The sequence below is a fragment of the Lissotriton helveticus genome, chromosome 3_1 (genome assembly GCF_964261635.1).
Source record: "Lissotriton helveticus chromosome 3_1, aLisHel1.1, whole genome shotgun sequence".
NCBI lineage: Eukaryota > Metazoa > Chordata > Amphibia > Caudata > Salamandridae > Lissotriton > Lissotriton helveticus.
In genome coordinates this window covers 986,707,765-986,719,172 of record NC_136061.1, presented here as the reverse complement: position 1 = coordinate 986,719,172, position 11,408 = coordinate 986,707,765, and positions in this window count along the sequence as shown.

Genomic DNA, 11,408 nt, shown 5'->3' with positions numbered 1-11,408 from the left:
TGATTGAGACAGAGGGAGACCAGGAGGGAGAGAGGGAGATAGAGGGATAGAGGGATGGAGGGAGGGAGGCAGAAAGAGAGATAGAGGGAGGGAGAGAGAGAGAGAGGTGTGTATGCCAGGTCTGGTAGCTCAGTGGACGAAGGCGTCTGCTGCAGGGACCTGTGTTCAACCTCATGGTCACAGTTATTTTTGTTGCTCTAGCCCCGCCCCCTCCCCCACTGACTCCGCCCCCACCGGTGCGGCCCTCGGGCACAAACCACACTGTAAATTTGGCCCCCGAGAGAAAGTTTGTGAGTACCCATGCCCTAGATGAACAGCATACAAGGCGGACGCATGCGTTATATTAGGCCACGTGTTTATATCCGAGGTAGCGTTTTCTGGATTATGCGGGGCTCGAATAAAACAGCGCTTTTCAAGAAGAACGAGCCATCAAAGGTAGCAACAGGCACTTTGGTTGGCTAATTGTTAGATTGAATCCAATTTGGCCTTTAAGCGCGAGTATAAAAGAGAGCCCCTGCTTGTCTTCGGTACCTCCCACACTACTCGCACACAGCGAGGGGGTACCGACGGACAGGTAAGCTGACACTAAGCTTGTTTCTGTTTTTGTTGGTTTCTGCATTTGCCTGTCTATTTACCTTATCTTTAGCAAAGGTGTGACCAATAGAGCCTGTATTACCATCTTGAAGCTATGTTATGAATATCTGTTAAGGTTTCTAGGATTATGAAGCCTGATATACTTTCAGACATCCAAGGGTCAGAGTAGATAACATAACAACATGGCCCTAGTAGAATAGATGTTTGAATCCATTTCTCAATGAATATTTGAACATGAAGAGAACCTATCTCCACAACTTTGCCCATGGTGGCAGTGTTTACATATTACATTTTAACCACAGTCTTTATTGATATTCGGGATTTTCATATCAGTCGATGCTGGCCTGCATTTCTGCACATAGGGTAGAATCACTCAGTTATTGATTTATGTTGACTCAGGTTTTTATTGTTGCAATCAGAGAAATATTATAAAGGTACATGAGTTGGATGTGACCACCCCTTGTCCCTCTGTTTTTCTTTCACCAATAGAGCGGGGCCTCAGCCACCGAGCAGTGCGCCGGGTGAGGTGAGGCTTACTCCCACATAAAGCTGGGTGAGTAGTTACCATATGTGTAAATTCATCAAAAAAGCCTGAATCTAATGGGCGATAAAGCGGATACAGTGTATTATCGCTTCAGTGACGTGTTTTTCTCTATGTTTGGGACAATAGTCCTGTTCACCAGTATAAGCTTCTGCTGTGTTTTTGACATATATCCCTTTCTTCTAGGAATGAAGATTTAGTTTATCATCAACATATACATGGGATACATGTCTGGTAGGGTGGTAAAATACCACGGATTTACTTTCTACCGATAATTTAATCAGATAATTTTGCACTACCAATTTACTATATTCTTCTGCAGTAGCATATTATTTTGATAAGGTCCTGAAGAAAGCCGAGCCAGGTAGCTATACGGCTGAAACATGTTGACCCCACTTGTTGCCAAAAGATAGAACTATTTTTCCATTCTATCAGGCGGTTTTTATCATATGACACTAGGACAATCCCTAATAAACATATTTTTTGTCCTTTTACTCATTTTTAATTCACACACTTTTTTTCGTTTGCACTGCACTTCATCAGTTTCCATATCTCTTGGACAAATTACTATGGCTGAGAAGTTCTGAGAGTATGTGGCCCTGTACCCATGTATGTAAGCCTTGGAGCAACATCGGCTACATGTGACCTTTCTCTCTGCTTTCCAGATGACGAAGTTCCGCCAAATGGGTGGGCTGATGGAAACTTGTCTCAAGCCAGGTATTGGACAAGCTATATATAACTGGTGAACTAGGTGTGTCCTAAATTTGGAGACTTTCCTGTCACATTAGAACAGACCGATTCCCTCTTTGCAGTTGAACATATTTTTTTATCACCAAATAATGTAGAAAATAAGAGCTCAACATGTACAGAATCACAAGGCAAACAATGCATTAATCACAGGGAGAGAGAACATTTTTCATTGCAAACAGTATCAAACTCATATCAAAATGAATAAATGCACATGAAGGAGTGGATAGACGAAGAGACACAAGTTTCAGAGACAAAATCAATTTGCAATTGATTATGCAAGGTATGAATCATTTAGCTAATAGTAACCTAAGGAAATAGGGAAATACCACCCCTTGGCCACAGGGATAGGAGAGGCATCCCCTGAGATAGATTCAGGGAACAGAGGTTCAGGATAGGAACAGGAAACAGATAGGCCTCAGCAAACCGACGGACAGCGACGATCTCCTTCGAAGCTCTCCCAACGCTTCGGCAACCACACCCCCTAACGGCACCTCAATTATACCCTAAACCCCGCATGTTCAACTAACACTAGTTGAAACATTTACGAAAACTCAGTCACTCATTGGCTGATATGGGGGGTGTTCTATCATACCACCATAGTCATATTCAGGCTTTCATAACGTTCTTCGTCTGGTACATTTTTCTCATTACGTTAGCCACGCATTTCCTTTCATAAGCAACATGTTATAACTTTCTACATTTTTATTATTCAGCACTGCCACTTCGGCAAAAGAACTTTAATTTGTCTATAGAGATTTTTGAAAATACCATGTAGCTTATAGGGAAGGTAAAAATGGAACACGCTAATGATTTAGAGCAATCACTTTAATTCAGCAAAAGAAAGGAGGGTAAAGAGAAAGAACATCTATTTCATGAATGATATGTCACAATTTGACTTATAGGATGGGGAGAAAAATGGAACATGCTAATAAACAGAAACTTTAATATTGGTCAGCACAGGGAAGGTAAGAAAAGGAATAATTGTGCAAATAAAACTCTAACAGTTTCAGAAAAAGACGTAAGTGTGTTTCCCTTACAGATGTATATTTACCTAGAACGGTGCATAGACCAACCCTGGCCACGGGCAGTTAAGGACAGTAGGAACCCCAAAGTAGGACAGTCGCCAGTAGGCCAGCAGGTGCAGAATGGAAACCCAGGACAGGAAAACCAGATTAGGATCAGGACAGGACCACCAAGGTAGGACCAGCACCCGCAGCTCAGTTGCAACGCCTGCGCTACATCCTCCCGCAGCTATCAGTCAAAACCCCGATTGTGTTCTCGAATTCCCCAGCAAAGTGCTCCGCCAGCACTTAAGGTTCTCAAAACCCCGATTGGGTCTGTGAGACAGTCGGACAGAGTGCTCCGCAGCACCTCAGTTTCTGGATCAGCTATTGAGTGCGTTGGGTCAGTGACAGGTCAGCTATTCGGACAAGTCGGACAACTTCTCCAGCTAAAACTAGGCTAGTTATACTGTTTTCGGGTCAGTGTACCACCCCCCAAATGTTGCAAGTGTAAGAATCCCCAATTACGATTGGACGAAAGAAAGGACAGGTCATCACACCAGCTAGGATTTGACTTTCTCAAGCCCCTAATTTACATTTTCTGGGCACGCCTTTCGAACTTCAGGTTCACATGACATCTTGATTTGTACAACAATACATGTTCAATTTACAAATACATTGTAATTCTCTGGGGATCATAAGGTGAGGTTCCCAGGAGCATCGGCTCAGTCAGTCAGCTCCTTGGCAGTATTGCGAAGGTCATCTGCTCTGGAGACTCGCCGAATCTTGCGCAGACTCAGTTTCAAGCAAGATGGAGAGCGGCAAGGGAAGGCAGGCCATATTTCGTAATGTAGCGATACAAAAGGGGATGATGGACGGAGCGTTTGAGCAAATCAAACACTCACCCCCAGTCAACTGATCTGGGTTTAATCCATCACCATTCTTTAGCCCACTCAGCCACCCCATTTCAGACATGGCTATATGCAAATCAGTCTGACCCTGTGCCTCATGGGAACAGTCCAGCCCGAACTGCCAAGCCATGTCTTCCATGGACTGGAAACAAGCATCCTGGGACCGGTTTCGGATTCATAATCCTCATCAGCCAGGCTATCTTGAATCCAGTGGCCAAGTGAGCAAGGGACTCACGTCAGAGCATACCCTGCCACACTTAGGGCGAACGAAGCGATACAAAAGGGGATGATGGACGGAGCGTTTGAGCAAATCAAACACTCACCCCCAGTCAACTGATCTGGGTTTAATCCATCACCATTCTTTAGCCCACTCAGCCACCCCATTTCAGACATGGCTATATGCAAATCAGTCTGACCCTGTGCCTCATGGGAACAGTTCTGAAAATTCTGGACTCGTGAATAAAACTTCATCATAGCATGACGATTTTTATATCAAAAGACCGAAAATGGCTAGTACACTATGTACAAGCATTTTCGTCATATTTGAGTGACGATTTCACCTCGAAATCGTCATTTTCGTCTTGAACCCTTGGCTTCCATTTTGTGTACGGCAGCCATTTTGTGGGTTGCCCTGACATAGGCTTATAATACAGCTAAATTCGATTCCAAAGGACACGTACACCTTAATTGACTTTTCTCTGACCTGGGCAGGTTGAAACCATTGCCCCAGGCCGAACCTGTTTGGTCAGTTCCTCTCCCAGTGGCCAACAAGATAGCATCAAGGCACAACAGGCCATAAACCCTTTTCATCGCACACACACCCTGCGGAATCTTGCTCCCACCTGTCCCTGTTCCTTTCTCTCTGACTTGCTTTACGAGGAGGAGGTGCCCGTTTTTATTGGGGGTACACCGATATCTGATGAAAATGTTGGGCCTTGCCGGGTAATTTATTGTGGGCTGAACAAATTAGAATGTGGGCTTGTCATCATGACTCTGCTTTTTCTTTGTAGTAGAAACATGTGAACAGTATACTAAAATGTGGAGAATGTTTGCCTGAAGCACAATATTTTGTATAAAAAGAGAAGCCTGGCTTTGTAAGATTGAGCAGTCTCCTGAGAATATACATCCCGTGCTGTTGTACTTCTAGGACGCTTGTTTCTTGGTTGCAGCCAATAAAATCGATCCTTGACTTCACCTAGAAGACTCTGAGTTTCTGTGGTCTAAATCAGGAAAGTACTCGAGGTCTTTGGGTGTGTACCCTGACACCACTGGGTTACCGGTTCGGTACCGGTTCTGAAAAACCCAGTACCTCAGTTGGCGCCCAACGCGGGGCGATACCAGCGGCACTGGTCCAGCCAGAGGTTCGTGAGGAGCTTCGCGTGAAAATTCTGGACGAAGGCCAACCACTTCATCGACCCCTGCATGTCGACGTGGTCGAAAGTCTTTGCTGCGAGGTTCCCCGCTTCCCGACGGCTACAAAAGACTGCTGCCCTGGCTATCGCCCTGATTTGGACCCTTGAAGTTTGGTAGAGAAAAAACGATAAGACGAGTCTTCTGGTGACGTCATCGATATCTCAGTTAAGTATAAGTGGAGCGTCTCCCAGTCCTTAGTTGGTCTTAGTTTGGGTATCCCCTTTTGGGATCACTTTTTGGAACTTGCAAGTGCCAAAACCGAAGGACTCGTGTATTCACGAGAAATATCGTAATCGATAATCCTTTGAAGTTTGAAGCTAGACTAGTGAGCGAAGATGCCTGGTCTTAGCAGACTTGGAAATTTGTTTTGTCTTGGTTGTAATAATAGGGACTCCCGATTGGAGGACTCGTGTCCGGTTCCTCCGATTGGAACTCCAACTTATGAATTGTATGTGAAACATGGAGTAGGCCCCATCACATATAATGAAGTATGGATCAAGTACACCAGAAAAGATGGTGTTTTAAAATGGCCCCAATATGGTAGCTTTGACACGGAAATCCTAGCTAACCTCGAAGTTAAACTTTTTAAGAAGAAAGCCCGGCCGGCGATGTTTGACTCTTTCCGCCTATGGCGTAAGGAAGCCAAACAGAAGGAAATTAAATTAGCAAAGAAAAATAAGAGAGAAAGGGGTATTTCGATAATGCAAGCTGCTATGCAGTTTAAAGACAATGAAGAAGAACAGATGAGTGAGCAGTTGCACAGGCAACGTAAAATGGTGATATATAAATGCTATCCAGTTTTGCCGCCTCCTCAGCAAGATGCAGCAAAGGAGCTTGAAAAAGATCCGTTAATGGTGCATTTATTAAGTTCGCCACCCCCCTATGTGCAAAATGCCACGGCACCTCCGCAACCATTAGTTGTGCAACCTGTGATTGCATTGCCTCCTGCTCCTCCACAGCACCCACCAGCTGTTCTTCAGCTGGCTCCTGCTCCTTCGGTGCAGCCTCCTCAAGGCCCACCGATCACATCTGCTTCACCTGTGCTTTCTACGACTTTGCCTAGTGCACCTTCTATTTCTCCTAATGCTCCCTCTGCTATTGCCTCTGCTCCTGCCTTATCTCACCCTGTTTTTCTGCCCGTTCTTCCATCAGTTTCTCCTTCCGTTCGACAGAGAATGGCCAACACTGTTACGAATCTTCTCTCACCCTTCTTCGGGTCGCCTAATATGACCCCTAACACGGAACGAAGACAGTTGCGGAGTCAACTGCCTGACTATCGAGAGAGAGATTTACTGAATCGTTTAGCGCATAAATGGGTTATCGACGCTGTAAGGTATGATGTAGAGTCTGTCATGGAAGTCTTCCGTCAATGGGAAGCACCGAAGCAGAGATATGTTTTTGAACAAATGTGTGTTTTTCTCTGTGAAGATTTGGAAGACAATGATCTGGAATACAACCCGCCCGAGTTGTGTCGTGTGCGGTTCCAGTTCGCAGAGGGCATGATCATAGGTCCTGATGTCGAGAGAGCGGTTGAGACATTGTTGTCGTATCGGAGTAAGGGGGGCACTTCTCGATCACTATTTGAGCGTGACGCATCCGGTAGGAAAAAGGCGCGACAGTACCCCATGAGAGAAGTTCCTCCAGTATGGAAGGAAGAAGTAGCAGCTGGTCCTGGTAATGTTCCACCACTTGTGCCAGCACATTTTCAGCGTGTGTGGGTAAATGTTCCTTGGAAGCGAGCTGAAGTTTTGGCCCCTAAACAGACATTGCCTGATCCCCGTAAAAATCCCGCAGGGTATTACAAAGAGTTGTCACAAACTGCTGGGTCATGTATCATGAATTTAGCAGACATAGACATGTTGTTTGGGAACGTTGTTCCACAGCCTTTGTGGGGAAAGATTCGTCATGCAGATCATGATCAGGAGTTAGGTGACACATGGGCTAATATTGCTGCTGCAGATGACCGACAAGTTGGTGGTGCTAAACCCGAGCCTTTAGTAGCAGACCTCCCTGGTAGGATTATTAATTACATGAAGACTTTAATGCCTGCCATACGAGTAAATTGGGATAAATTGTCTGCATGTAAGCAGAAGAAAGATGAAACGGTCTCAGATTTCTTCACCAGGTATGAAGAGACTTTTGTCGACCACAGTGGTCAAGATATGAGCACAGAAGGTGGTCAGCGACTGTTCGTCGATAAATTCGTGCACAATCTGCTTCCCGAGTTGTGTAAAAAGTTAAAAGATTCAGAGAGTTCTTGGGCAGTTTCCTCTTCAGCACAGATATTGGCTACTGCGCAATATTACGAAAATCGGGACAAAGATGAGAAAGATAGAGCAGAGAAGAAAACTAAAGAGTTGAAAACGAAGGTTTTGTTACAACAAGCATATCCGCCACGTGGTGGTCAAAATAGTGGTGCTCAGAGTAACTATCAGAATAATTATCAGCAGCCTCAACAGTATCAGAGGAACTCGCAAAGAGTCGAGTATACTCAACCACGTGTCCCTGTAGGCCCCAATCAGTGTTCATATTGTAAGGAAGAGGGTCATTTTAAGTATAGTTGTCCTATTTTATTACAGCGTGCAAATGGGGCTTCTGGTGTAAGAGGTCGAGGTGTTCAACAAGCATCTAGAGGTAGAGGACGTGGAAATTTCCCCCAGAACACACAGTCTCTTCCACCTCAAAATTCTATGAATAGGTTTGATCAGCAGAATAACGCATCTGGTAGGACGGCTCAGTACTACGCTGATGATTATTATGCAGAAGATGAGCATATGGAAGGTGATGATTGCTAGGACAGCCATAGACAAAGAGAGGGAGTTGTTTCAGTTGCAGTAGATCAGAGGGGACCATACGTTGAGGTGATTACATCAGGTGTGCCAGAGCCTTTTCTGTTGGATACTGGTGCTACAAAGAGTTCTATTATGCACTCAAAACTCCCTGGCGCACCTTTGTCTGGCGAAATGAATGTATCAGTAGGTTTTTCTGGCGCCCCAGTTAGAAATCCGATTTCTGACCCTTTGTCCCTTTCTGTTGGACCTTGTGAATTCGAAGCACCCCTTATTCTGACAACAGGTTGTGGTGAAAACTTGCTAGGATTAGATTTGCTGAAAAGATTGTACGTACTGTTCTCCTTCTGGAGTACAACTTACACTGGGTAAGAAAGTGGTTTCTCCAATGTATTTGTCAAGGGATAAACTTCCAACAGAATTGTCATCTCTCCCTAATATTCTTTGGGCTACTGGTCCTAATGATGTGGGTCTTTTAGAAATACCACCATATGTTGTAACATTGAAAACCAATGTTAAAATGCCACGAATTCCCCAATACAAAATCTCTAGTGAAGGTGAAAAAGCGTTGTTAGCGATCATTTATGATCTGATTGAAAAAGATGTGATTGAAGAGACAAGAGGCAACGTTTGCAATAGTCCTGTTCTGCCTGTTTTGAAACGAACTGACCCTTCTCAGCCACCTGTGTACCGATTTGTGATTGATCTTTGAGAGGTGAATAAAATAGTTGTGCCACAATTTCCAGTTGTTCCTGACATTACTGCCCCATTGACTATGATTCCAGCTTCTGCCACCTGGTTTTCGGTGATTGACTTGAAGAATGCTTTCTTCAGCATCCCTATTGCTGAGGAGAGCAGGGATATTTTGGGCTTCAGTTTAGGAGGACGCAGCTTCCGCTTTAAACGCGCTCCACAGGGCGCGTTTGAAAGTCCATCAATATATAGTCAAGCTCTAAAGACACAGCTTGATACGATTGTTTTACCTGATGGCGCTACCCTAATTCAGTATGTAGATGATTTGCTTGTTTCTGCAGATACTGAGGAAATGTGTAAAGAAGCCACGTTGTCATTGTTGCGTCATTTGTGTGATTTGCACCACAAAGTGTCTCTCTCAAAATTGCAATATTGTCGACAAGAAGTGACCTATTTAGGTCATCTCTTATCGAAGGAGGAAAGGAAACTGACCCCAGAAAGAATTCAGGCAATAGCGAAATTGAGTGTGCCAAGAACACAGAGCGAAGTGCGTGCTTTCTTGGGCATTACATCATATTGCAGGCAATGGATACCAAATTTTTCGTTATTAGCCAAACCTTTGGTGGCATTAACGTGTAAAGATACACCCAATCCTGTTCCTTGGTCTGAAGAGTGTCAGAAAAGTTTTATTGAATTACGCACAGCATTATGTTCGGCTCCTGTGTTAGGTACACCCAACTACAGTAAACCCTTTACATTGTATGTCCATGAGAAAGAGGGTTGTGCATTATCAGTGTTGACTCAGTTGTTTGGGGACAAGCAGCGTCCATGTGCATATTTTTCGTCGACTTTGGATCCGGTAGCTAAAGCATTGCCGAGTTGTTTAAGAGCAACGGCGGCAGCAGCTGTTTCTATTCGACAGTCTGCTGGTCTAGTGATGAATAACATGCTAGTTGTGATGGTTCCACATGCAGTAGACACGTTGTTAAACAGAACCAAGACACAGCACTTAACTAGTGCTCGATTGTCAGGTTACGAATTAACCTTGTTAGCAAGTCATGTGCACATTAAAAGATGCAACACTCTCAACCCAGCTACGTTGTTGCTAATTGTAGAGGAGTTAGATGATTTAGAACAGCATGATTGTTTTCTTAGAACAGAAGAAGAAACGAAAGGGAGAATAGATCTTAGGGGCACTCCTCTTGCAAAGTGTGATGGTACCTTATGGGTGGATGGTTCATGCTTCAAGCTTCCGAATGGTGACACGACTGCAGCATATGCTGTCACGACTTTGCACACAATTGTTGAAGCTGCACGTATTCCACATAATTCAGCTCAAGCGGCAGAATTGATTGCACTTACAAGAGCATGTGTGTTGTCTAAAGAAATGAAAGTGACTATCTATACCGATAGTCAGTATGCATTTGGTGTGGCTCACAGTTTTGGACGATTGTGGAAAGAACGTGGGTTCCTGACTTCGCATGGAGCTAAGATTCAGCATGGTCAGTTGGTGAATGAGCTCCTTGAATCACTGACCTTGCCTCTGCAAGTGGCGATTGTGAAATGTAGTGCTCACAAGAAGGTGACTGATGATGTTGGTCGTGGAAATGCATTTGTTGACGAAATCGCGAAAGAAACTGCAAGGAATGTAATGAGCCGAATGTATGTTGCAGGCCCTGCAAGATGGGTTGGTGATGTTGGAATGTGTGAGGACACGATAGAGAGTGTGAAGTCTATTCAAGCTGAAGCTACAGAGAAAGAATTGAGCATGTGGAGAGAAAGTACGGGTAGAATGGATGCAAATGGTTGTTGGATTGAATTGTCAGAGCATCAGAGATGGTTGTTACCTGATGCATATGTGCTTGAAGTGGTTACAATGGCTCATGGAATGGCCCATATCAGCGTGAAAGGGATTTGCAAGTTGTTGGCTCCAGTATGGCAAAATTCAGGAATTCCCAAGTGTGCAGAGAATGTGGTCAAGAATTGCATGGTGTGTCTGAAACACAATCCTGGTAGGGGAACCCCAACTCCAGCTGGTCATTTTGCACCTCCTACGCATCCGTTCGAGGTTTTGCAGCTAGATTTCATCCACATGGAGAGGTGCAACAATTTAAAATACGTGCTCGTTGTTGTTTGTGCCTTTTCAAGATGGGTGGAAGCCTACCCCCTAAAAGACAACACTGCCTTATCCACAGCTAAAGCCCTTGTGAAAGAGTACTTCCCCAGATTCGGAATGCCTAGAATGGGCTGGAGTGACAATGGAAGTGAATTTGTGGGTCGAGTGATGAAGAAAGTATGCGAAGGGCTAGGCATTCATCACAAGTTTCATGCTGCAAATCACCCCCAATCAGCTGGATTAGTAGAATGCTACAACGGCACTTTAAAACTTAAATTAGCCAAAATTCAAGCGAGCACTGGTCTTAAATGGCCTGATGCTCTACCCCTAGCACTCCTATCCACCAGAATGACTGTGCATTCGCGAGTGGGACTTAGTCCCTACGAAATAGTTTTTGGCCGCCCGGCCAACATATGGGGAGTGCCAAGGCCCACAAAGTTCAGCGAAGTTGAACACCCTGTTTTGCTTGATTATTTGTACGAATTGACGGCTAAATTGCGTGTTTTGCATCAACAGGTCCATGACACCCTGCCTCCAGTCCCTGAAACTCCAGCTCATCAGATCGACCCTGGATCTTGGGTCCTTGTGAAGAACTTCCAG